This window comes from Podarcis cretensis (genome assembly GCF_951804945.1).
Source record: "Podarcis cretensis genome assembly, chromosome: 7".
Lineage (NCBI taxonomy): Eukaryota > Metazoa > Chordata > Lepidosauria > Squamata > Lacertidae > Podarcis > Podarcis cretensis.
In genome coordinates, this window is record NC_137176.1 from 53,485,041 (window position 1) to 53,513,011 (window position 27,971).

General features: G+C 43.6%; 1 protein-coding gene and 1 long non-coding RNA gene across 22 annotated transcripts in view; one reads left to right on the forward strand and one right to left on the reverse strand.

The window, feature by feature from the left end:
- The window catches only part of PCMTD1 (protein-L-isoaspartate (D-aspartate) O-methyltransferase domain containing 1), a 34,411-nt gene extending 28,177 nt beyond the window's left edge, over positions 1-6,234 (reverse strand). For 3 of the 6 annotated variants that reach the window (XM_079983367.1, XM_079983365.1, XM_079983364.1), the window contains exon 1: positions 5,554-5,690. The gene's annotated coding sequence lies outside the window, so the exon portion shown is untranslated. Of the gene's footprint in view, positions 1-5,553; positions 5,691-5,953 lie in introns of those variants that run through there. The other 3 variants (XM_079983366.1, XM_079983363.1, XM_079983368.1) reach the window with 3 other exon arrangements.
- LOC307219879 overlaps positions 3,739-27,971 on the forward strand; it is a 44,869-nt gene continuing 20,636 nt past the window's right edge. For 2 of the 16 annotated variants that reach the window (XR_013840618.1, XR_013840620.1), the window contains exons 1-4: positions 3,740-5,454; positions 7,544-7,792; positions 11,879-11,970; positions 15,012-15,102. This is a non-coding gene — a long non-coding RNA (uncharacterized lncRNA). Of the gene's footprint in view, positions 5,455-6,411; positions 6,612-7,543; positions 7,793-11,878; positions 11,971-15,011; positions 15,103-18,421; positions 18,472-20,217; positions 21,963-23,495; positions 23,744-27,971 lie in introns of those variants that run through there. The other 14 variants (XR_013840621.1, XR_013840622.1, XR_013840616.1 and 11 more) reach the window with 13 other exon arrangements.

Consider the following 27,971-nt stretch of genomic DNA (forward strand, 5'->3'; position numbering starts at 1 on the left):
TTACCATCCAACAATATTGCTATTGTACAGATAACCTTCAGGGATGAATAATCAAATATTGCTGACTCTCTATATTATAAACTAAAGAGAGAGAGCAGAACGAATTACATTCTAATTGATTAACATTATATGGCTTTTTAAACGTGTTTGTAGGAGGGGGGTTATTGGTTTATTTTTGCTTTACTGTGTATTTTGTATTCTCATTTGTATTTTTCTGTTGCGAACTGCCCTGGGATCTTTGGATGAAGTGTGGAATTCAAATTTAACAGTAATAATTATTATTATTCCCAGAGCTTTTAAGTATACATTCATGGCACACAAGGGGAAGTAAAAATAAACACATTATTTTTAAGCATTTTTCTGATACGCAACTGCTTTAGTTCCATAGTTAGAGAAAAATCAGTTCATATGACTGTAAAAAGCAACTACAAACCACAATTAATAAAGCAGTTGTTATAGTCCAATTGTAAAATGCATGTGTTTTCATAAACTGGGCCAGCTCTTAAGAACCAATGCATTATTGGAAAGCCTTCCATGGTGGGGGGCATTACGAAAGGTTTATTGACATCATCATTTACTATTGTGACAATGACTTGCTTTGCTTCTTCTATTATCTATTATTGGTCAAAGACAGGGTGATACAACCTCATTTATTAATAATATATCAAGTCATGCATCTGTCATTACATTAAACATTGTTTAATGTTAATAGTCCTAAAACTATTTCAAAACAATTAAGACTGTGAAATATGAAGTCTCTATATCTCTTGTCATGCATATTTAAACAGCTTTATTTGTACCTTTACTATTTTACTGATTTCTACCCAGAAGCAGGACAAAACTATTATATTACAGTGGTACCTCATTTTAAGTCCACCCTGTTGGTCATCCATTCCATGGAACGTCCACAGCAAACCCGGAAGTACCGGAACAGGTTACTTCCGGGTTTGCCGCTTGAGTAGAAGCGCTAAACTGCTGCACGCGTGTGCGCAGAGTAACACTCTGTCGAGCGCCCCTTTGATCCAGCGTCCAGGGCTCTGGAACGGATCCTGGACTCAAAACAAGGTACAACTGTACTAGTTTCCAGAGATAACAATAATAGCAATCACTATTAACACACTGTACCCATCCATTCATATAACTCAGAGGTGGGCAACTTCTTCAGCTTGAATAGTTAAATGCCCCCAGCCAAGCCCAATACTTCAAGGCAGCCATTCTCGGTAGCAGGAATCTGGAGGCCTATTCTCCTACTGATGACACACATTTCTCTCATCAAGAAACTGAATGAGGAGTTGCCCATCGCCTGCCTTTAAACCCAAAATTCTCATTGTGAACACTGACCTGACTTGTCCCCAATATCAACTTTTGTACTGGAGAACTAGAAGGTAGTCAAAGTCAAACTAATTTTTAAAAGGTATCTAGGAGGATTCAGGAAATTATGGGTCAGTTGGCAGAACTTTGTTTCTGGGGAAACTAGTTGGCAAGCATGATTAAAGACGAAATTAACAAGCATATTGTATAGAAGGACAAGTTTGAAGAATATTCAACATAGTTTCTGCAAAGTTATTCCTGCCTTACTAACCTAGACACAACTTTGTCATTAAGTGACAAACTGACCGGTGGGGCCATGAGCAACACTTACCTGTACACCAGCTATCTGGACCATGATAGACTAGTGATGGAAAAACAAGATTGCTTCAATGTGGTCTGTGCGGACAGGTTAAGCATCATCCAGAAGCTCCAGCTAGTGTAGAATACAGTGCCTAAACTGAAGGGGGCAGATGGCCAAAACCATGTTACACCTCTGTAAAAAGATCTGCACTGCCTGCCCATATGCTACCAGGCCAGGTTCAATAGTAGAATCATAGAACTGTAGAGCTGGAAGGGACCCCAGGGTAATCTAGTCCATCCCCTTGCAATGCAAAGCCCTGGACATCTTGTGTCCAGGATACCTTAACGACCGCTTGAGCCCTTATATTCTGATTTGATCATCAAGATCACCTGGAGCAGTGCTGTTAGTTTCCCCCTATGTTTCAGAAGTCAAACTGGCCTCCACTAGAAATTGGGCATTTCATGCTGCCAGTCCCATGCTGTGGAACACTCTTCCAGCAGAGAAGCAGCAGACAACCTCATTGCTAATTTACAGGAGTTTCTTGAAGACTTAAAAAAATATGAAATACCTATTCAGTGGTTTAAACTTTTTAAGATAAACCGATAATTTTTATAATTATTTAGTACTGTGTTTATGGCATTTTATAAATGTTGTTGTACACCATCATAATTTTTTTTATGAAAGGCATTCTATACAATATATATATTTATAAATATTGCTCGAATTAAGACATTTGATTGTGAAATATGTAAAACTAGCAAATTCTCAGACATGACTTCAGGTTTGTTTAGCTGCAATTACTGCATCATGAGAAAATGCAAGTGAGGTCAAGTCTAAAAATAACAGAAGACCACATTCCTGGCATTTGAAACTTTAATTTCTAGCTATATATTTAAACACAATTGGAAACATTTTTTTCTCCTCACTCCTTTTGTTTGCAAAAAAGGCAATCTTGTCTAAATGCCTTCAAATATTCACAGATACTATACAGAGGAAAACTTAAATGAAACTCATCAAGACCTTGAAAAACTGCATAAAAAGGCACTTGCAGTACTAAGCCTTAAACTAAGCAACATTTTAAAAAACAAAAGACTAAACAGAGACATCCTATCATCAAGTTATATCTGCTGGGCAGGGATAGAATTACTATTAAATTCTGCTGCACCAGCAAGACATTATGCTGGTACAGTGTATTCACACCAGTGTAATATTACTGTCTTGCCAGCAGTATACCAACACTGCCACAACTAATATGCTGGCAATGCCAGCACAAGAAGAAAACATGGTCAAAACGGGAGTGTGGAAGGGAACAAACAAAAAGCTTAGCTAGAATCCTACACTCATTTCCAACGTCAGTCCTGCACCAGGAGCCAGTGTAATAGTATGCCAACCAGATAGGTGATGTAAAATTATCTCACTGAATTCAACAGAGAAGCTGAGGTGACTGTCCCTTACCCCCTTCTCTTCTACCAACCATATCAGACAAAAGAGAAATAAAGTTATGATTATGCACCCAGCTGTACAAATGGTTCAACTGGTTGCAAACCAGTATGTTTTTACTTACTATAACTTGTATACAAGCTCGTTCAGGAAGCGTATGAATTTCAAAATGGAAACTTAAAATTCATATTCATATTCTTCCTCCCTGCATGTTGATTTCAACAATTTCAAAGCTCAACTTTTGTGTCCAGATTTTCACTCTTTGAAATATGGCAACCCTAACTTGTGACTTTAGGCATGCCACTGTTCACCTAGGCATTGGGCTAGGAAGAAGGTAATGTGGACTTGATATGATCTAAGTTCTACAGCAGGAACACCATTAGTATTAATCACACTGTTCCATGCATGGATGATGTGGGGTTGTTATCAGAAGTGAGGTTATGGTGGGGGGGGGGGGACGACAATGCTTTTTGGTAGCCAAGAGCATATATATCATTGCTATGTTGCCTCTTTCCCCCCTGATTTCTTCATGGATGTTTTCCCCTCAGGCCCTTCATGTACCTCTTCTGTCTGGAACATGACAAAGCAAGCTTGTTAATATTGTCACATATTTTGCACACCTTATATTAGGTACCAACAACTACCATAAGCTGCTACTGGCATATGAAGAAAGAATACGATCAGGCCACTTCTGCAGTAATGAACAGACCTTCAGCAAAATAAGAAGTCAGGTTTAATTTGTTCTACAGTGACAAGTGCAACATTAGGTCTTTTACTTTGGCACCAAATCTAACAATATTTGCTAAAGGGAACTCAATTTCCCCTTACCTAGGGACTGCAACTGGTAGGCAGCACATGCTCCACTGACCAGTAAACCACAAGTCACTGGAAGGCTGCAAGAGAAAACCCAACCTGGCTCCATTCATTGGCCAGAGAAAGAACTAAAGGAAGCTTCTTTCACCTACCTAGTCCTCTAGAATTAACAGTTATAAAGAACTTTGTAACTAAGAACTATAGCTCCCTGAGTTTGCTTTATACACCCTTGCCACAATATATTTTTCTGTTGTGTATTAAAGTCTGACAGCAGCATACCTCTCAGTACTTATTTTTGTAAGCCACTATGAGAACCTTTTATGGCTTCAAATAAATGCTTCATATAAAATAAATATGAATTTGAGGCAGAAAAAAATGTTTTGCATCCAATGTTTTACTCTTCTTAGATGAAATGTAAAAGCAGTGCTGAGTGGTTTGTTTTTATCTTACTTAAAAATAACACGTGGTATTTCATATTTCCAAATATCAGTGTTGTACAACTGACCCTCTCCAGTCAGTACTACAATGAGCAAATATAAATGGCTCTGAACTAGGTCAGACCAGGAGACTAGCTAGTAATCACAAATTGAATGGGAGTCCACATTCTGCAATCACAGATTCTTGACTCCCTTTCGATATTTTTCTCTTAGCTTTTGCCTCAAGCTCAACAACAGCCATCACAAGAGGTCCTTTCCTTTGGCAAATACTGTACACCAAAGAGGAGATAGCAAAAGCCAGGCCCTGTGTTGCTTTGCTGCGTTACAAACAAACGTGCAAAAAAAGACTTCTTCCTCTACCGTGGAGCCAGACACAGAGACTTTCTGAGCACCTAACTGTGCACACAAAGGAGGGAGCAGAAATGCAGGAAGCCCACAAGTGAGAGCAAGGAGCTAGAGGCAAGTCTCTGTAAACCATGCAGAGGGGCCGCCCTCGTTCTTCCTTCCAGCCAAAATAGAAACAAGAGAGCAAATGGCAAGCGCCTCTCCAGCAGTCAAGCCCCCTTGCCTCTCCCCCTCCAGCGTTCAATGCAGAACCTTCAGTGTAAACAGAAGGAAAATGTGACAAGTTCCTGAGGAGGAGCCATGCCAGCTTGTTGCAACAAACACAACAGAGTGCCTGGTGGCACGTCCAAGCCTGAGAAATGTATTGACGCGTACATTTTCCTGGCCCGTGTCGTCAAAGACGTTAAGGCCAAGCGTGGCTTCTTTTAACTCGGGTAGGGGAGGGATGATTTGTAGGGAACAATTTTGGAATGGAGGGGACACAAATGACGCTGCTTCTGTCTTCTCCCCCCCCCCCATCAACCTTGTGACGAGGCGACTCTGGCGCCCTCCGCCTCTTTATTGTGGAGCGGCTCATTTGCTCTCCTCTTCCTCTTTGGCACCTCTTCAAAACGAAGCCAACTGGCGGCCAAAAAGGCAGAGCAAGGAGAGGAGCAGACAGACGGCAGCGTCGGCGGAGACTCCACCAACTTGTTTATCCTTTTATAGCTCCGGCTCCGAGGCAAAAGCACGGAGAGCAGAAAGGCCCGCCTCGTTTCATGGCTAGAACCGCGGTGGGGAGGGAAGAAGGTTGCGAGAGAGCTGCCGGTGAACATTATTTGCCCCTCTCTCCCCCCACCAACATCCCGACCGGTCTCAGGATCCCGAATTAAAGAAGGGAAATGTAAATTAAAAAAACCAACCCACCTAGCCGTGCTGCTTTAACTGCGCAGGGAAGGAGAAAGCAGGAAGCGCCTCCAAGTCCCGTTTGCGCTCTCCTCCTCTCACCCACCCGCTTTCCCCAACGCGGGCCTTCCCGCGTCAAGAAGTGCCAACGCAACGAGCGCTCCGCGGGGGGAAGGCGAGTGGTGCGCGGACAGTTGGTCTCGCGCCGCTGGACTTCTCAACGGCCTTCGTGCCGGACGCGAGGGGGGGGGGCGGGGGAGGAAATGCGGGCGCAGAATCACTAGCCGGGACATTGGGCTCCAGCCCCGACGTCGGCGACGCCATAAGCGCCTCGGCGGCCCCCGCCGTTGCTCTTCTTCCCCAGCAACTGCCCCTCTCACTCGCCCCCGCCCCCCCCGTGAGTCCACCACCAGACACTCACCCTTCCGCAGTGTCCTCTGGCTCCCGAAGGGGGAAAGGGAGAGGAAAGCTTTGGCGTGAGTTTGAGGGAAGCGGGGCCGGGGAAGGAAAGCCCTCAGGCGCCCACTTCTCAGGGGGCGGAGGGGGGGTAAAAGGGAGCTTGTTTTCAGACGGCCAACGGGGTGGTTGAGGAGGGCGAAGGGTGGGCGAGGGCAGGCGCTCTTCAGGGTCAGCCACTCTCCGCCCCCTTCACGCGCCGCCGCGGGTCCCGACTGTTTGTGTTGCTGCGAGAGGCGGAGGGGGGCGGGGAGCGAGAGAGAAGGCGAAAAAGAGCCAAACAGCTGAGAGGATGTAAACAGTGGCGTCACGTGATCGCATTTACAGCCGAGGGCCTGCGAGCCCCGCCTCCTTTCCCTTCGGACTGGGCGCCGGGTTTGTTTGGTCTCCGACGCAGAACGAGCGGAGGCTCCGCCCCGCAACTCGGCGGCCAATGGAGCGGCGAGAGAGCCACGTCGAGCTGCCGCTGCAGTCGAGGGCTGAGCGACCAATCGCAGCTCCTGCTCTGGAGGAATTGTTTTTTTTTTTTTTTCGGCCGGTCTGTCAGGCTGTGCAGCGTTTCTGAGTGTAAGGGGAGCGAGCGGCTGGCTGTGAAAAATAGGGCGACGTATCCGATTCCACCCGTAGGGAAGGCTTAGTTTTGAATCACAAAGAAAGGGATTTATTTTCTGCTTTCAAATAATAAGTGTTTTCATTCTTACCTTACTTCTAAAACGGAAGAGTACTGGGGAGGCTTCCTCCTATTTTCACTTTTCCCTGCCATGTTTTGCACTCCTCTAGTCCATGTCTTTAACAGAAGACTTATAAGCAGAAGTTAAATATGCAAAGCTTTCGCTCTCTTTATGTGTGTAGCAGAAAAATAATCATGGGTTTGATTTATGTATTTACTGCTGCCGGTTTTTTTCAAAAAACTGAAGCCACACACTTTAACAGAAGATTATAATTAGTGCAGAATGGCTGCGCCACATGATCCTTGCACACCTGAATAGAAATCTACTATTTGCCTACTCTAATTATGAACAGCAACAAAAGTGCGAAATGAAGACTGGATAAGGTAGCCACTTAAGTCACCAAGAAATGGGTCATCAAAAAGGATACAGAATTTATGCACATTTACATGCAATACCTAGTTGAATGGATTGTTTTACTGATAATAAACCACTTGTGTGCTTTGTTGAAACAGTAAAAATAAGCAACCTTTCTGTTACTGCTTACAGCTGTATCAAAACTGGGTGGAGAGGGTTGGTTACCAATATACAGAACGACATGTACATAACAGTTGAACAGCATGAAAGCTGTCTAGATGCAATTACGCATGCTGTACAATCACATTGAGATTACTTTTGTGGAGTTTTATCAATGTATGATTACATATTAGTATGGCATAGGGAGAAAGGTGCTCTAATTCTGGAATTAAATTTAGCAAATCTGTTAAAGGAGGGTTGGAAAACAGCTGAGCATACCCACAGAATAAATGTATAGAATGAGGTATAGGTTCTCATCCCTAATGGTAAGAAATGTAAAGGTAATAATGGTGTGTTTTCCTCTTTGTAAGTTGCTTTCAGAGCTCTTTTAGCTGAAAAAGGATGAATTAAATAATTCCAAGCTTGAATAAAGGAGAAAAGGCCCCGGTTTCCTATGGTATACCCCTGTGTCTGTTGAAGATGTAGTGAAGCAACAACACCAATGAGGCTTGCGGGAGAATATTTTATACCACAAGTCCTCGAAGAGCCTTTTCCACCAAGAGTTCCGGGAGCCAGGAGACACTGCTCCCATCTTCCTGAAGAACCCTACAAGATTCAAGGTATGTCCTCTTCAAGGAACAGTGCAGATAAAACTGAAATAAAACCTTTTAGAATTTAGGAAGTTTTAATTGTTGCCCAATTTTACTATGTAAACTGCAGTGATTTTGTTGTTGTTGTGCTATATGGATATTCAAAATCTAAATTAATAATAAAATAGCATGTATTGGCATATATTGGCTTCTGACAATGAATTGCATGAAAAAATGATCCACTGATTGCATTAAGAGAAATCACTGTAAGAAACAACTGATTCAGTGTCCATGTTCTGGCCTACACTTCTTTGTGGCTCCATCCACAGGGTTCCCCTATGAGAACATAGTGTTATGAGTTTGGAGGGTTAGTCTGGATAAAACCCTCGTTTCCCTTCCAAACTGGGGACCCTGTATCTGTGAGGGTAAAATGTATGAGGGGAAGCTGGCCAAACCAGTTCCGCTGTCTAGGTAAAGGATTTGGCTGGCTAGTTAAGTATCATGATTTAGCACAACCAAATAAGTTGCTCTGTGCCATAGAACAAATAGATGGGCCTTTCTCCTGCCCCACTCACCTACAGTAGCTGCTATGTAGGAGATCAATAGACAATGTTGTGTGTGAGTGACTGGAAGCAGGCTGGAAGTCACCGGCATCAACTGCATCTCTAACGCAGAGACTGAGGGTCTGGTCAAAGACTTTGCCGAGGTTTTTGACGGCACCTTGGGGCAATATACAGGTACGCCCATCTCCTTTAGCCTTGATCCACAAGTCGCCCCCATCAAGCTAAAGCCACACCGGGTTCCCTTTGCTCTCAAGGCTAAGGTGGACGAACAACTGGACAAACTGATCGCCCAAGGAGTTTTGGAGTTTTGGAGCCGGTTGACCACGCCAAGTGGGAAACCCCCATCGTCACGCCTGTCAAGCCAGATGGGTCGGTGAGAATCTGCGCTGACTACAAGTGCACGATCAACAAGGCACTTCAGCAGCACGCTTATCCGGTTCCTGTTGTCCAACACCTGCTGCATTCCCTGGGTGAGGGTAAGGTCTTCACTAAGCTGGACCTTGCCCAAGCCTATCAACAACTGCCAGTCGATGATGCCACTGCTGAAGCCCAGACGATCGTCACCCACCGGGGGGCATTCCGTTGCCGCCGGTTGCAGTTCGGGGTGAATGTGGCTCCTGGCATCTTCCAAAGCCTTATGGAGCGTCTCCTGCAAGGGCTTCCGGGCGTGGTACCATATTTTGATGATGTCTTGGTGTCTGCAGACTCACACCAGCAGCTGTTCGAGCGCCTCCGTGCCGTGCTGACCAGGTTCCAAGAGGCCGGGCTCAAGGTAAAGAGGGAGAAGTGCCAGATCGCCGTTCCACAGGTAGAGTTCCTGGGCTATCTTATCGATGCCTCCGGCCTTCACCCGACCACATCCAAGATCCACGCTATCCAGCAGGCCCCCACGCCAAAGAACAAGACGGAGTTGCAGGCGTTCCTGGGGCTGCTGAACTTTTATAACATGTTCCTGCCCCACAAAGCCACAGTGGCTGAGCCTCTTCACCGACTCCTTAGCACTAAGACGCCTTGGGCCTGGGGTCATCGGGAGACGGCGGCCTTCAACACGGTCAAGGCTCTCCTTTCATCAGACAGTGTGCTGGTACAGTACAGTGAATCCAGGCCGCTGGTCCTTGCCTGCGACGCCTCACCTTTTGGCATCGGTGCTGTCCTTAGTCACCGTTTTCCAGACGGAAGAGAAGCACCGCTCGCCTACTTTTCCAGGACGCTATCTCCGACGGAACGGAATTACAGCCAGCTCGACAAGGAGGCACTGGCACTTGTGGCTGGAGTGAAGAGGTTCCATGAATACCTCTATGGCAGGACTTTTGACCTCATCACTGACCACAAGCCACTCCTGGGCCTCCTCGCCGGTGATCGTCCAACTCCACCGGTCCTCTCGCCACGCATGCTGCGATGGACTGTTTTCCTGGCTGCCTACCACTACCGGCTCATCCATTGCCCGGGGAAATCGATGGGCCATGCCGACGCCCTCAGCCGTTGCCCTCTTCCAGCATTTGTGGAAGACCCGGCTCCAGCTTCATCGCTCCTTCTGATTGAGGATCTTCCGGCAGCGCCTGTATCGGCTGCCACTGTGGCCTCCACGTCTGCCCAGGATCGCACCATCAGCTGGGTGCTCAACTGGGTGTGGAGGGGGTGGCCACAAGGGCCTTTTGCATCGGAGTTCCAGCCCTTCGCAACCAGACAACATGAACTCTCAGCTCATCGCGGCTGTCTGCTGTGGGGAGACCGCGTCGTCATTCCCCAGGGACTCCGTCAGCGCGTCCTGGAGGCTCTGCACGTTGGCCACCCGGGAATTGTCAAAATGAAGGCGTTGGCTCGGTGTTACGTCTGGTGGCCTAATATGGACGATGCCATCACTGCCTGGGTGTCCGCCTGTCAAGCGTGCCAAGAGTCGAGGCCTGCACCACTGGCAGCTAAGGGACACACCTGGGAGATGCCAAAGACACCCTGGTCGAGGGTGCACATCGATCTGGCTGGCCCCTTTCACGGCCGGACCTTTATGGTAGTGGTGGACGCCTATTCCAAATGGCTGGAGGTCGCCCTGATGCCCTCCACCACTACCGAAGCTGTCATCCGGGTGCTACGAGGCCTGTTTGCAACGCATGGGTGTCCTGATGTCCTTGTCTCTGACAACGGACCGCAGTTCACGTCAGGCACGTTTGAGCGGTATCTTTTGGGACTGGGCATCCGCCATGCCCTAACGGCACCCTTTCATCCATCCAGCAATGGGCAAGCGGAAAGAATGGCGCGCTCGGCAAAAGAGGCACTGGCGCACCTGGACCGGGGAGACTGGCATGAGCGGGTCGCCAAATACTTGTTCGTGCAACACATCACCCCTCATGTGGCCACAGGGAGGAGTCCTGCTGAACTGCTTATGGGCCGCCGCCTCAGGTCACCGCTCGACCGGCTACACCCGGACTTTGCCGTGGCTGAACCCCCAGGCTGTGCCAACGCGCCACGGTCATTTGTTCCAGGAAACCAGGTCTTTGCCCAGAACTATGTGGGGGACATTCCTTGGGTGCCAGCCACAGTAGTGGGAGTCACTGAACCTCGCTCGTACCAGGTGGCACTCGAAGACGGACGCTTGTGGCGACGGCACATAGACCAGCTTAGGCGCAGGGTTGGGGACTTGGACACTACCGAGGTGCCCCCAACTGCGCTTGCGGCTCCAGAAGAAACACGTACAGATGGCGAGGCCCCACCTACACCTCCCTCGCAAACTGCCAGCGTGGAGCCGAACCAAGCCGCTTCAGAGGGTCTGCCAGACTTACCACAGACTCAGACCACTCCACTTACGGAGGCTCCACCCACAGCAGCGGATCCAGGGGAGTTGGCTCCAACGCCACCTAGGGTCGCACCACAGCCTCAGCAAGAACTGTGTGGCCCTCTGGACTTGGCTACCAGTCCCCGGCGGTCTGGCAGAGTTCCCAAGCGCCCAACTTATTTAAAGGACTATGTTGTTGGACATGTATCACTGTTGGTCTAAGTATGGAAAATGTAACTGATATGCTTTTGTGCCTAATTGAACCATTATGCGTAGTGCTGTATATAAGGAAACCATTACGATTGTAACTAACGCCTTATCTCGGTGGGGAGGGGTGTTATGTAGTGAAGTTTCACCCTGGGCCAGCAGGGGGATACTGTATATAGTTTTCACTCAGGTCTGTAGATAGTTTTCACTCAGGTCCACATCAGTTATTTTAGGTGGGAACTCTGGGCTGTTGTTGCTACAATGTTGACAGCCGGCTGCCTATAAAAGCAGGCCGGCTGAGCTGTTTGCAGTCAGTTCTATTCCAGCTTACAAAATAAAGAGCTACTTGGAGAAATCGCTGTGTCGTCTGCTATGTCAACCCACAACTTAACAGTGTGTAACAATATGAACTGCCATACAGGCTGTGTGATACTTCAGCAGCCAAATTCCTTTCTTCTATCATACTCTACTGTAAGCACTTTGCCAATGGTACAAACCACTCTCAATATATTTTATTTCCTCAGTTTTCACCACATTGGTCCCTCAAACATTATTTTCTCTGTTTCTCCTGCTTAGCAGAGTGGCATCGCCTATCTGGATAATTTGCAAAGCGATCTTAACCATATCTACTCCAAAGTTCTACTGAATTCAGTGGTGCTTACTCCCAGGTAAGTGGAGTTAGGATTGTATCCTTAGTTTTGTTCAGTGCAGTGAGACAAGCCATACCTTTCCTTTAGGTTTCCTTCATCTGATGTTACTAATAAATATCCCTTTAACTAGTAGCAGATTCTAATATAATATGAGAGGAGGACATTTGTCTCTTATTTTAAGATGTTTACCAAATTTCTGCATGCATGCTTAGTAGCAGCAGCAGCGTATGAAATTCTGACAAGCAGGAGCAGGTCTTAACATAATGTTAGAGCTCTAATCTCACCAGTAGCCTGAAGGTTTCTTTGTACTGAGAAAGAGCCAATAACCTGTCTTTCAAGAGACTGGACTTAAGGACTTGTACTGCTGCCTCACAAAAGGGGAAAAAGCTGCTGCTGCTTATTCTTAATTTCCATTATGACTAGCAGGTAATAAGGATGGGGATAGGAGTCTTCATAATCCACAAACACACACATTTGATTACATTAGCAAAATGAGAAACAAGGACACCCAGCATTGAATATTGAGGGCAAGCCACTGAGAAGGAGGCAAAGGAATAATGTTGACTGTAGGAAGTCAAATCTATAAATATTAAATACTATGTTTTCCTAAGGAAAAAAAAATCAATTCCTGTAAAACTGTAAAGGCTAACCAAGTAACAACCTTAAAAGGATGATAACGAGGCTGTTAGTTGAACCCTATAGTAATCACCTGAAATAGTAGTACTTGGTTTAACTAGGTTTGGTTAGACTGAAAGGCTTTAATGCATTATTGCTCTTCATTGAATCAGTTCTTATATTGTTCTGAATGCCATTTGGCTAATGAATAAATAATACTTGGTTTAATTACCAGGTTGACCTAATATTACTCTGATTGTCATTAGGTCAATGTAGAAATAATATTTTGGTTTATCTATCAGGACAGCATTATATCTAAAAAGTGTGTGTACCTGGACAACATTTCCACCTATGACATTATCAAAATTTGTCATCATGCAATAATAAACAGGTACTACAGATTTGTATGCACCTGCTGTGTTCATTCTAGTGTGTGAGGTTCTATTTATTTCACATTTAATACATGTTCTGGGAACAGCAGGGACACGGGTGGCGCTGTGGGTTAAACCACAAAGCCTAGGACTTGCCGATCAGAAGGTCGGCGGTTCAAATCTCCATGACGGGGTGAGCTCCCGTTGCTCGGTCCCTGCTCCTGCCAACCTAGCAGTTCGAAAGCACATCAAAGTGCAAGTAGATAAATAGGTACCGCACCGGCGGGAAGGTAAACGCCGTTTCCGTGTGCTGCTCTGGTTCACCAGAAGCGGCTTAGTCATGCTGGCCACATGACCCGGAAGCTGTACGCCGGCTCCCTCAGCCAATAAAGCGAGATGAGCACCGCAACCCCAGAGTCTGCCACGACTAGACCTAATAGTCAGGGGTCCCTTTACCTTTACCTTACTGGGAACAGCTTTCTGCAGTATTTCTTTGCAAGGCACATAAAGTGAAAGAAATGTATGAGTCAACCTCACAGATATATAATAATAATAATAATAATTTATTATTTATACCCCGCCCATCTGGCTGAGTTTCCCCAGCCACTCTGGGCGGCTCCCAATCAGTGTTAAAAACAATACAGCATTACATATTAAAAACTTCCCTGAACAGGGCTGCCTTAAGATGTCTTCTGAATGTAAGTTGGTTATACAATAAACCTCTACTGTGCACAAGCCAAAACTCATGCGTAGGATGCAAGGTGAGCACTTTTTGATGCTGTTTTCAATTTAATATTCTGTATACTTTTACAATTGTAAGTTGCCTTGAGACATTTTAGGCAACAAATAAATGCAATAAATTATAGTTTAAAAAATAATAATGTGTAAAGCAGCCCTGAGAAGAGATAATGAAGCAAACATGACAGAGGGTCTTCTTATATTAGATCATAGAACAGAGCTGGCAAGAGCATCCTTTGTTTACCTTAAAAGAGGTCCCTTCATTTTCAAAACAATGCAGCTCTAATTCCTGTCGAACACTGTTTAGAATTGTTAAACTAGTTTCTTCATAAACTTTATACCAGATTTTTTCCAAAGTGAATCATTGTTCTAATACAGTAGTAGCTTTCCAATCAAATCTGGGTCATGGAACCCTTGGTGGAAAACCAAAGGAGTATTTTTAATACTAAATATTTCAAAAGTTTTGCTTAACAGAACAAAAACAAAGCAACTAACCCCACCTAACTTCTACGTTTTAACTTGAATGCATTGATATAGAGACTTATATCAAACGACTACTTCAAGCATATTTTGTTTCCTTCAGTGGAGTATGTCACCTGCAGTGGAATATGTATTTTCCCAGTATGACTGTCGTCACTGTGATCTGTCAGTGTGGCTTCAGACATGACATGAGAGACAGAGAGATTTGTGTAGCAGTTAGAGTGCTGGATTTAGACATGGAAGAGCCATGTTCAAATTTACACTCAGCCACAAAGCTATACTGTCTTCAGTGCCTGCTCAAAACTTTTTTGTTTAGGCCAACCTACCCATATATTTATATGGGACGTGGGTGGCGCTGTGGGTAAAACCTCAGCGCCTAGGGCTTGCTGATCGCATGGTCGGCGGTTCGAATCCCCACGGCGGGGTGAGCTCCCGTCTTTCGGTCCCAGCTCCTGCCCACCTAGCAGTTCGAAAGCACTCTTAAGTGCAAGTAGATAAATAGGTACCGCTTTATAGCGGGAAGGTAAACGGTGTTTCCGTGTGCTGCGCTGGTGCCGGCTCGCCAGAGCAGCTTCGTCACGCTGGTCACGTGACCCGGAAGTGTCTCCGGACAGTGCTGGCCCCCGGCCTCTTAAGCGAGATGGGCGCGCAACCCCAGAGTCGGTCACGACTAGCCCATACGGGCAGGGGTACCTTTACCTTTACCTTACCCATATATTTATAGTTGACATGCGCGCATGCACACACACACACACACACACTTTAAAACAATCCTTGGAACTGCTCGTTTTAATTATATTTTGATTAAAAAAACTCTGACCTTTATTGCTAACATACAGTTTATATTTTATGTAGATAAGAATAAAATACTACCTCTGAAGTCCTTCACCTCTAACCTGCCCTGGCAGTTTTTACTAACCAAGAAGGGCAAAGATCTAGAGAACAGGTGAATAGTAAGCTTCAGCAATTAAACAGGAATATTATGTCAATTGACCTGTCCAACATGTTCCCCTCCATTTCATGTGTTTTGTGCCTTAGGACACAATAAGATCCTTTTACTGGGTGAATAGTAGTTAAAATAGCAGGAGTCTCAGGATAAAGTGCAGAACCAAGAACAAAAATTATTTTAGAATAGATGAAAAAGAGAAATGTCACATATTATTGTTGTAACTTCAGTTATTGGGATCAGGATTTGCTTGCTTTCCTCATTCTTCTCCCCACCCCTGCCGCTTTTGTACCATATCTGTTAGGGCAGAGCCACACCATGCATTTAAATCACATAAGTTTTCCCCAAGAATCCTGGAAACTATAGTCTACCCTTCATAGAGCTCTAGTGCCCAGCACCATTAACAAACTACACTTCCCAGTTAATTTTGAGGAAGCCATCTGCCTTAAATGTGCATTGAATGTACTATTTATGTGTTGTGTGGATCTCCCCATAGATTGTGTGAGCCAATGACCAAGGACTGTGTTGCTCTTTAATCCCCATCAAGCCTTTAGCAAACATAAACTACTTACTGGTTTAGTATGTTAGTCTAAGATTGGTTAAAACCTCACACATGAAGCTCACTATGGGACCTCAGGTCAGTTAGTGTCTCTCAGCTTGATCTACCTCACAGGATCATTGTGAGGATAACATACACACTGACACTGTCAGAGTCATTCATAGTGTAAGAACTTGAAGTCTTTTTTTGTCTGCCTCTTGGTTGCAGTTCATACCACATCCTGGAATAATAGTTCTTTGGGCCTCACATTGCTTACAGTATAATATTCTCTGGTTTAACTTCAAAAGCAACAATGAGCTCATAGCTGAAAATCTGTCTCTGTTGTAACTGGAATTGGTTGATGCTGAACAACTTGGAAATAGTGGTGGTGTTTTAGCAGATTACTCGGGAAGCACATTGGCTTAGTATGGAAGAGCTATTTTTACAAGTCGCTTTTCAAATCAGAAGTCTACTTGAAACATTCTGAGCACTACAATGAAAGTAACATATTAATCACTGTGGCGCTGGTTCAAGGAGTTAATAATTTGTGCTGTAGTTTGTAAATAATGTAATAGTTTAGCCCTAGGAAGCAATTCCAAGTATGGGAATCCTGCATAACTTATGCTGGCTTAAGCTGAGCTGGTGTAAGGTACACCAGATCACAACTCTGTTCAGGAGCAGACCTAATGCAGACTGAACCAGTAAACCTGCTTGAGGGAAAACAAGCCTTTACAATGAGTTGGGCTTAAACCATCCTTTTTGCCCATGCAAGTTCTGCCAGTTTGTGAGGTGATGTGACTGAGTTAGGATCCTGCAGAAGTCCCTGCTACTGGGTCCTTGCTCTATCCTTGCCCTGGAATGTCCATTTTTCAGGGGTTGTGCCAGTGTAAGTTCCACTGGTCTCAACTCAGCCAGCTTAGCCCAGTTGAGCCAGGATGAGAAGGTTAAGTTGCACCAAGCTATGGTTGGGGGGCTTCCTTCAGGGTGAGAACATCCAAGGTGACGGGGGGGGGGTGGACAGGGTAGCAGCAAAGTGGTGTAGAATTTCTCCACTTGCAATGTGAAATTTTCTTGCTTTGTCTGAGAAGTTCCAAAACACAACTCTTTAAAATTCCACCTGTTCATAGTAAGTGGCTCTTAGGTTTTCAGTTCTACAGCAGTTTCTTGACATATTTAGATCACAGGCTCCTGCAAATAGTAGGAGGCAATTCTCTTGGATGTATTCTTGAAGAGTAGGAACAGCCAGTTCTCCACTGTTGCTCATTTCAAGTCTACTTTAGGTATATTATTTATGGAGCCTTTTCAAGTCAGACTTGAGGGCCTGAGACAGCACAGGTAAAAAGGGTGGGTAAAGAAAAATCCAGGTTTTTATCCTCTCAACCCCACCAGGCAAATTGCAACACCCCTGTGAATCAGAAAAGTATTTATGTGTCTTCATTTTGAAAGAAATACATCCTTCATATATTTCTACTGTAGAAATTGTGCAGAGCAATTTAGGGTAAAGTTCTTTGGCTTGGCTTTGACCTTGATGCCATGGTAGAGGCAAAGCCCGACTTCATCTCAGCTGTCTTGCTAGCAAAACAGTCATGACAGGCCACCAGGTGTTTCTCCCCACTCCTGAGAGGTCCCTGATGTAAAAGCCCTCTCACTATTTAGAGCAGTTTCGTTGGACAAGTCTGTATAGATGCAGTGACGACAATGAAGTGTTATTATTATTTTAATGTAGAAACCTGAATCTAGAAGAATTTCTTGTGAACAGGTTTGTAATGTATAGAAAAGATGTTTAAGGGCTTTCAGATATGATCTATATTGTTCCTGTTCCTCTTAAGGAAAGTATAACAATGACAGAATGTATTTCAAGGAAGCTGAGGGAAAACGTAATGGAAAAACACTGTGGAGTCATGATTGGCATTGCAGTTTTCCTTTATGCGTAATGATTTCTAATTGAAAAGTTAGATTAAAGGCAAGGTGAAGAGAAATGTTTAGGGTTTTTTTTAAGCCTGTGCTCTGTGTAGCTGTTTATAATATACTGCAACTTGACAACATAGTTTGAGGCAATTCTTGTACTGAGTCAGTGAAGATTCAGGAAGGAAGAGCAAGTTCAAGTTGACAGATCCCATAGGGGTAGAATGCTCGTCTGTTACACCGAAGAGATACAAAAAGAGTCTAGTGGAGCCTTCAAGACTAACAGGTTTATTGTGCTATAAGTGGGCTCTAGTCAATGAAAGCTTGTGCCACAACAAATCTCGTAGGGCTAAATGGAATTTGATGTTAATTGTATATAAGCAACTATTGTGCTCAGCTTGAAAAGGAAGAGCAAGATTAAGGCCTTCTCTCTTGCTCCTGACATAAATTGTCCCCTCAAACTGCTAGTGCATCATGTACCATGTTAGACCCAGTTGGCCCATAACCTATTAGACTTGGGCCCACCATTTGTTGTTGATACTACATCACACTTTGACCAGTGTGATGAGCTGAGTATTGTCTGGACTAAGGATTCTGAGCTCCTGTGTTCTGATTCAATACATGATGTCCAATCACAGATCATTTCAGGATTTGGGCCTCTGCCATTGGCCCTGAACTCTGAGTCGTGATTCGCAACTTGGAAGTTTAGGCAGCCAATCACATTGGGAGTGGGAGTGGCCCAGGCTTTCAGGAATGTACATAAGCAGTTACTTTGCCCTTGTTTCACAATTATGTAGTTCAATAAAGGTTCTTGCTGTTATCACTGTGTCTTTCCTCATGGGAACCCACCTAGACTTCACTTTCCATCTTTTACAGCAGGAGAAATGTAACATCTCGTTTTATTTGAAAGACAAACATCAGAGAGTGTAAGTCAATTAGCAATCCAGGTGTTGATAACATGTCTATGATAGGGTTTCTAAATGAAATGTTGCTAAACATTTTGCTTTAAGGGAAAAGACACTTAGTCAAAGTTATCTGTAATGAAGCTGGGAAATTAAAGAGAGAAGGTGATAAAGAATAGAAAATACACTCTACCTTATTGTTTTATTAGGATATAAGAAGGGCAAAGTGCTGATATTAAAGTGTAGTTTTCTTTATTTAAAATCCCCTGCTTGTGTGATAGTAGATCTGGTAAACTTTTAGGAGCAATTATTATTTCCATAAACCATAGTAATAACAAGTCTTTCTATTAACATGTAATAAGCTTTATGATGCTATGTGATTGCATGCTAACTTCCTTTTACCTTTGCACTTTGAATTAGCATCTATTTAGTAAAAGAACATCACTTTCCATCACTTTTGGTTTAGAATCTGATTTTTATAAATTTCTCATTTAAATTTCTCATAATAGATGCCTTTACTCTCATTGATTCTCGCTATATTCGCCTTGGTGTACTGTATCCCCTTGTGCAAGACTGTAAACTCACTCACCTTCTTAGTTCACTCTAGGCATCTGATAAAGTCAGCTGTTGCTTATGAAATCTCACTCCAGGTAAACCAGTTATGTCTCTCACTTGCCACACCAGTTTTATATGAGCTTCTACAGTTTAGCTAACTCAGCATGACAGATAACTCAGTCCAGTCACATTATATCTAGCTGCTGGGATTTAGTTCAGATTTACAAGTGTCTAGGGGTGTGTGTGTGTGTGTGTGTGTGTGTGTGTAGAGGTATGTGGCTTCTAAGGTTAGTGGAGTTTGGATGAAGTTGAGGTACACATTTAACTTTCATCATACATCCTAATAAGACACTTGCTTGGAAGTCCCATACATACATACATACAGTCATACCTCGGGATGAATACGCTTCAGATTAAGCATTTTCAGGTTGCGCTCCGCGGCGACTCGGAAGTAACGGAGCGTGTTACTTCCGGGTTTCGCTGCATGTGCAAACGCTCAAAATGATGTCACACGCATGTGCAGAAGCGGCGAAACACAACCTGCGCAGACATGCAGTCGCGCGTTACGTTCGCTTCAGGATGCGAACGGGGCTCCGGAACGGATCCTGTTTGTATCCAGAGGTACCACTGTACATACATACTGAAGGGTTTGGAACCAGTTTATTTAAGAGATTGTGATACCCCATCTGTGCCTATTTGATCCTTCCAATCTGTGGAACAAGCACCACAAAATAACCATTCTGCATTTGTAAGGATTCATGCCTTTAGTGTGACAGCAGCTGTACTTTGGAGCTCCCTGCTTATTGACTTAAGCACCATCACTGCATTCCTTTCGATATCTGCTGTAAACTTCTGTTGAAGGGCTGTGAACATACATAAAAAAGGTAGCATTACTTCCTTTTGGTGAATTTAGCCTCTCAAAATCATTACTGTCAAAGTGAAAAGCAGACCTTTGTCTCAGCACTATTTTCGTCTTTGTAAAACTTGGGCATTTCCCCTAGCATTTCTCTCCATCCATCAGTTGCCTTGTTTGTTAACTGACATCCTCATTAGACTTGTTTGAATTCTCATTGATTTCTTCAATATTTCAGCTTCACTTCCTCTAACAGAACTTAATGAGGCTAGCCAGTGTTTGTTGTGGGTCTCTGTTAAGCTTCATTACAGCTTGGCAATGGCAGCTGGTGAAATGTGCCTTCTGCAACCCATTTCTTCCAGGCTTATCAAACAGAATGGCCTGCAAAATGGTGGACTTCATTCGTTTGATTTACTCTCATTGATTCTTGTATGTGGCAACTTCTGACACCATACTGTGCATTTAAAAACTTCCTGAACCCTGTCTTTGTGAGTGAGTTATGCTGCTGTATCTCCAGCTGAGCTGGAATGTGCAGCTTATGGCAGTATGGCATGGATGCACTGAGAATTGGCTAGAGATCCAGTGGATCATAACTCTTGTATTTGCTCCCATAGTTGAGACATGACCTTCAGGAGATCTGCCATTGACTGATGGAATAGAATTATGGAATCATAGAGTTGGAAGCGACCCCAAGGGTCATCTAGTTCAACCTGCATCAATGCAGGAATAATACTAGGAGTGTCAGGAGTTCCCAGTATAATAATACTAGGGTACTAGGAGTTCCTTTGCTTACCATAGTTGATGAAGGTTTGAAGACTCTGGCTGTGTTGGCACAAAACAAGTGTTTGTAGTGAGTTTGTGGCAGACCGAAGCAGGTGGCTAAGCCCTTCAGAGTCAACTTGGCCCCTTTTTTATATTTTCTATCATATATAGATAGATAGATAGATAGATAGATAGATAGATGTATAGATAGATACATATTCTTTTTTCATTGTTATCACTTCACATGCCCATTTCTATTATATGCAAGCTAGCCTTGACTGCCTTGAGAGTTCAAAGTGTATTGTCAAGAAGTGAGTGTTGATTGTTCCCCATTTATTTTAGAATAGGGTTCTCTGTCATTAGTTGTGACTCTAGGCTGCCCTAGCAATACACACTTGCTTCCTCGCCTAACATATATTCTTTCCTTACAAAAGAGGAAAAACAGGTAGTTAATATGCAGGGAAACTAAGGGAACATATGCCCAGATGTTATGTATGAATGAAGGAGGGAAGCTGTAACATATTAGACACAAATTAACTTATTGACATATAACCTTTGATAGGGCACAATGTTCTTTAATCAGGAAGTGATGTGACTGAGAAGATAGTGAAGACAATGGGTGTCACACCAAGTTAAACAGAAGTAATGATAATGGGAATGAAACATACTTTGTTCAGGCTAAGCATATCACTCTGGCAAATCATTGTTGTGTATCATAGAGTCTGGAGACAAAGATGTGGGTGTGAGCATGGTCATGCCTTCTCCCTTTCTGAAAACCATTTGCCCTGCTTTTAAAAGCTGCAAAGTGTTGTCCTTCCTTTTTCAAAAAAGTATTTCTAGCTGGTGCTGTTCTGAGGTCTGCAGTGGACAGGGCATCCCGCCCAACACAAAAATGATTATCTGTGTGTTTTTCTAACCAATGGAGAATCAACCACATTGGTACTTTTCTGAGGAAGTAGTAATTATTTCATAGCAGCTGCAGAGCAGCCATCTAAACAAAGTTTTTTAATACCAAGAAAACTTTCTAATGCTAAGAAAGTGACAACTAGACTAACTGAATATGGTATATCACAAATTTATAACTACCCTGCAGCTGGTTACAAAATGAATCACTATTTTCAATATTGTTAATGTCGGCTTATGTTAAGGTGGACTTTACAAAACATCTTATTGTGGGTTGACTGCTGTGTTACAATGATTTCTGCATTACAATGCGTTTCTCATTATTTATTGAAATCAAGGAAAACGGGCTTTTAAAAATATCTTATTATGTTTCTATTTTCTTTTGTGAGCTAGTTTTGAAGTATTTTGTTAGACCAAAAAGGTAACAAAAGTATTTTAAATAGCTAGGTTGATTTTTTTATTTTTTTAAAAAAATTATATCCTTTTATTTTTCTGTTAGGAAAAATGGGTCTTATGGACAATAGAGAACAAATTAGCAAATAAGAAAGAGTTGCCAGCAGTAGTTCCTCTATCTGTGGGTTAAACCACAGAGCCTAGGACTTGCTGATTAGAAGGTCGGCGGTTCAAATCCCCGTGATGGGGTGATTTGCTCGGTCCCTGCTCCTGCCAACCTAGCAGTTTGAAAGCACGTCAAAGTGAAAGTAGATAAATAGGTACCACTCCAACGGGAAGGTAAATGGCATTTCCGTGCGCTTCTCTGGTTCGCCAGAAGTGGCTTAGTCATGCTGGCCACATGACCCGGAATCTGTATGCTGGCTCCCTCCACCAATAAAGCGAGATGAGCGCCGCAACCCCAGAGTCGGCCATGACTGGACCTAATGGTCAGGGATCCCTTTACCTTTACCTTTAAGTGCATTTCTTAAGTATTTGAGATTGCAATGTTTTCCTCCTGTTCTGCATTGTACTGTTGTAAACAAAATCTGCCCTTTTTCCCTTATGGGGTATCCAAGAGCCCGTATCGAGTCCTTACGTGGGTTCCCAGTGCCAGTGTGGTGTAGTGGTTAAGAGCAGTAGTCACGTAATCTGGGGAACCGGGTTCACGTCTCCGCTCCTCCATATGCAGCTGCTGGGTGACCTTGGGCCAGTCACACTTCTTTGAAGTCTCTCAGCCCCACTCACCTCACAGAGTGTTTGTTGTGGGGGAGGAAGGGAAAGGAGATTGTTACCCGCTTTAAGACTCCTGAAGGGGAGTGAAAGGCGGGATATCAAATCCAAACTCTTCTCCTTCTTCTTCTTCCCTATTGGTAGGATAAAATAACAGAGGTCAACCAGAGAATATTGAGAAGCAAAGCAGCTAGTAAGCCTGATCTTTATTGATCTGTTGCAACAGGGTACTCCCCTCACATGCCGGAAAGGAGAAGGACCTCGAACAATGGCGCGCAAGGCCTTATATAGACATTTTAAATTCCCTGCCCTGGAGCTCAAGACCACCCCTCCATACATCATACATACATCACAGAAGGGGTGTAACCCAAGACCACCCCCCACAAACACCATACCTACATCACAGAAAAGGTGGTCTACAACAGAAATTTGAATGTTTTTCCTGTCTGCCAGGTTATCTGATAATGCCTTATCTGATTGTCTTTCCTGGTAGTCTGTCACCCTTTGAGATGGTGATTTCCCAATTCCTGAGACAATGGGAAGGCTCCCTGACTCCCTCCCTCTTTGCAGAGAAAACATTTGGTCAGTTTGGGAGTCAAAATGGTTTCAGGTCGGTCTTCCTGTGCTGATCTATATACTTGCTTGGTTGATACATTTATGAACATTTATTATATATATAAGACCTTAAATTTTATTATTACAGTAGTCATTGCAAACACAAATCCTTGGTACTTTTTTTATACAGTACATATGTTGTCCAATTTTTAAAAATTGCTCTTTTTCTTTCATTTTCATTTGGAAAACGATGCAGGTTTGAATCTAGAAAGGCCAGGTCATTTCATGAGTAACATGCACCTCCTAACTGCTCAACATCACTTTCATTGTGATCCTCCCTGCAGGGTGCTATGACTTGGGGAAAACAAATATTTGAATACAGGTTCAATAAAATGTCCCCTCTGCAAGTCACTTCCAATCTGTTAATGCTCCTTTTAAGAAACCAGGAGAAAATGAAGCTGTTTAATTCAGAAGCGGCACAAACTCCTGTTCATTATTATGTGTACCCAAAAGGATTCGCCAAAGAGCACTCGATGCAATGACAGGCTGACAAGGGGCAATTTGTGAATAACTTGTCAACAGCTTGAATGAAATTCTAGAAATCCATAACAGGTGCTCTGTAGCTGTAATCGAGTGACAGATGGATTAGATACACAAAACCACAACAAACTGACTGAACGAGAAATGGAGCAGGAACAAGGGCAAATGCAGGCAGGCTCATTAACTATGGAAGAGCACACAAATACATGAATGATTAAAGATGTTACACAAGACAGTTTATGTGTGTGCTTCCTGCTCAACTTCATGCTGGTTGTAAAGGGAACTGTGCAAGCAGGAAAAGCTCTGTAGGTTATCTAGTCCAAACCCCTTAAACAAAGCATCCTTCCAGAACCCACTTCACTCTACATTTCTGGTACTAAGCAATAGTGGGGGTGGCGAAAGAGGTAGAAGGTGGACAAAAGGCTCCATTTTGCCTCTTATTGCTGTTGCAGCCACCACTACTATGACTTTTAAGAAGGGAAGTGAGCTACTGGGCCCAATTCACTTTCATCTTCTTCATTGTCCCTTTGAGGGACCCAAGTGCCTCAAAGAGCACCTACCTCAATAACAGCCACCTCAGGTCCTACAGTCAGTGGTGGTGCCACTGCTGGGTATTGCCCAATTGTGTTAATCTATAGCAGGACCTTCTTGGTGGTGGCTCCCTGTTTCTGGACTGCTCTTCCTAGTGAGGTGCATCTGTTCCTCCTCACTATTAATTGCTGGGAGAAAATTTTAAAAAAATCTGTTTACCCAGGCATTTGATGTCCAAAAGTTTCTGTTCCTGGCAACCTTGAAACTACTGCCGTGAGAGTATGTGATTGCTTTTAGGTGTTGAATGCAGCAGTACTTCCAAACACCAGTGGCTGGAAACCACAGGAGGGGAGAGTGCTCTTGTGCTTGAATCCTGCTTACTGGTTTCCTATAGGCATCTGGTTGGCCCCTGAGAGAACAGGATGCTGGACCAGGTGGCCTACTGGGCTGTGACCCCTCAGGCTCTTCTTGCATTGTTACATTTTTAAGCCCTGCTTGTGGTTAGTGATGTGAGGTGAGGTGAGAATATTCTCGAGAAGGAGAACATCCTCGAGAGTATTCTTTGCTAGAAAATTCTCCAGAGAATATGCTCCACAAACTGTAAATTCTAATGTAAGAACCAGTTTTACAACCCACATTTAAAAAATCTAGTAAATAATAAGTCAAGCTGTGATATTGCCAGTGTAAGTAATGATTTTTTTTGATCCAGTTACATTGCTGGGCACTGTGTCATTCATTCACCATTGGCAGTTCTGAAACTGAGCTACCAAAAACTTTTTTCTTTTTTTCTTTTTTTAGTTTTAAAAATGCTATTCATTTAATTTGATGGACATTTGAATTCGTATGTATTTCAACTATATGTAATAGCCTTTTTTCTATTTTGGTGTGACGTTATTCTTAGCAATTCTATACCCTTGGCTATACAGTGTGATTTTTAAAATTTTTTACAGAAAGTAGCTTTAATGCTTTATACACTTAAAGTACCTAGGCCTATACAATTAAGTGTAACATCATGTGTGGTGGCCTTGATTTAAACAATTGACGTTTCTATATTTTTATTTAGTGCCAGTAACTGGTTTTTGCAGTGCCATTCAATGGTACAAAGTGTCATTTACCAGAGATTGACATACTGGTAATATACTGACATACTGAAATATATTCCAATGTAATTTATATCAGTATATTCCAATGTAAATTATATCATTTTCAATGCATTAAAATGAATATTCTCCTATTTGAAATGAAAATTCTCTAATATCATTAATCGAGAGAATATTCTCCAAAAGATTCTTCTCGAGAATTTAACATCACTACTTGTGGTTATTGCAAGAGGGATGCTGGTGCTTTTCTGTCACTTCATTAATTGCATTTATATGCTCCCTTTCTTCCAAGGCAGTTTGCTGTTTAAAATATTAATTTAATATCTGACAGTCTTGAACAGCAATTTTCTTTGAGATGACAGTGTGGCTGCCTTAAGAGCACTGCTGTACAACATGGGTCTTTGGTCTGATCCAGCATTCTGTTCCTTGCTGTATCCTGTAAAGTTCCTTTACCAGTGGCGTCGCAATGGGCGGTTCGCCCCGGGGTCCATGTCTGCTGCCGCAGCTGCATGTAGAGGATCCTGGCACTGTCTTTACGGGACCGGAGTGGCACCGCCAGCAAACCACTATGTACAGCGCATGTGCAGCATTACTACATACGGTGCATGCGTTGTACATAGCGGCGACGCACATGCACCTTATGTAGCGACGCCCGCCCCGGGTGTCATGACGCCTTCCTTTGCCCCTGTCCTTTACATCCTACTTAGGGCTGCTGGAGAAATTAGAGTTGGTTTACATTTAAAGGTGAATCTCCCCAATTCACACTTTGCAAAATGATGTGCAAACAGAGGTGCAGCCATCGTTTAAAATTCACACTTCTTCTGTTTTTGCAATGTGGTTCTCCAGCCAAGTAATGTGTATAATAATATAACTTCTAAGTGACCATTCCTGCAACTTGTAGCAGTGAGTTTCCTTGGCATATGCATTGTGTGAAGAAATATATCCTTTTGCATGTTTTGAACCTCTCATTATTTAGCAGCATTGGATGGCTGCTGAGTTCCAGTGTTTTTTTTTAAAAAAAAAGTTTTGTTTGTTTTTAAAAAATTGAATGTTATCCATGTAACCTGTTGCCGGGAATCACCCCCCTTCCATTGTCACGTGTATTACACAAGCACCACAATCACACATACACACATCTCCCCTCCCCAATCCTAGAGATGTCCCTTTAGAGGGTCACCTCTTAAAAGCCTTCCGTAAATAAGGAAGCGCTAGCCTGACAGTTTTCCGCTATAGCGCTCCGCATCGCCCTATCTTTAACATGAGTAGACCGGGCGATCGAACCCTCGGTCAGTCGACTGCCGCTTCAACCAATCAGCATTAGCGAACAGCGCCCCTGGTGGCGGCTGCGCTGGTACTGCAGCCGGCATTCGCTGGTTCCCTGTTTGACAGCTCACTGATACAACATTTCCGAATTCAATCAACCATGACTGATCCAATCAAGACCTTGCTACATTGTTTCCTAAACTTGGGGTTGGATTGAACTTCAAAGTCTTCGCCGTTTTATATTCACCCAAAATCAGCCGTACGTTGGATTTTTGTCGGACCACTTTTATTTTACTGCATATCTCTAGGACTATCAAAGGGGGGTGACCTGATGCTGGGCAACCATACTCAGCGTACTCAGCGACTCCTCTCGGTTGACGTGACTGCCTTGATAGCCATCGTGATGGGTCCAGACAGGAGGCTATCAAGGACACAATAAAGCTGCACCTTTTAGTGTATTCCACACGGACTCTCACAAAGGACTCTGACCGGATTCCCCTCAGGGGGCAGGAAACCTCGCCCTTCTCTTTTGTTTTTGAAAATGACTCATGTGGGAGGGGGAGAGGATGCTCCGGCCAGGTGTCAGGACACTCGGATTACCTGTGTAACCCCTCCTCGACTCCTCCCAATTTTAATGTAATCATGATGTAAATATGATGTAATTCTGGGGGTGTAGCTTGGGGGATTAGCAACTAATAAAAGTTAGGGTCTTCTTTTGTTCGGGGCTTCCATCTTGCTTCACCTCGTGGGCGGTGGGAGTCCTGTCGCGACAGTCTTTCTCTTTAATAAAGACCGAGCCTACTGGCTGCTGTTTTGCTCTGATTTGCTCTGGTTGGTGTCTTCATTTGTCCAAGAGAGCCCTCGGATTTTCCGGCAACAAACCCAAAAAAACAAAAAAAGTATTAAGAAGACAAACAAATATAAAAAATAACAAACAAAATCAAGATTGACATAGGATGCTACATTTGCAAGAAGAAATAAAAACACAAAATTCATAACATTGTTTCTTACATTGTAAACTGCCCTGTAATCTTTGAATGGTGGCATATATATTTAATTAACAATAAAATAATAATAAAATCTGGCTGGCTACTATAGAAAACAGAATGCTGGTCTAGACTGGCCTTTCGTCCAATCCAGTGGGGTTCACCGTATGTTCTTATGTTAAATTTCATTCTGTTTAATTTTATCTTTTGTCTTTTGGTATCTGCTCTTACCTGGAAGGCAAGGAATAAGCCAACTAAAGCAGTCTCAGAAGGAGTAATAGCCAGTTTTTGTTTTTGTTTTTTTAAAAAGCT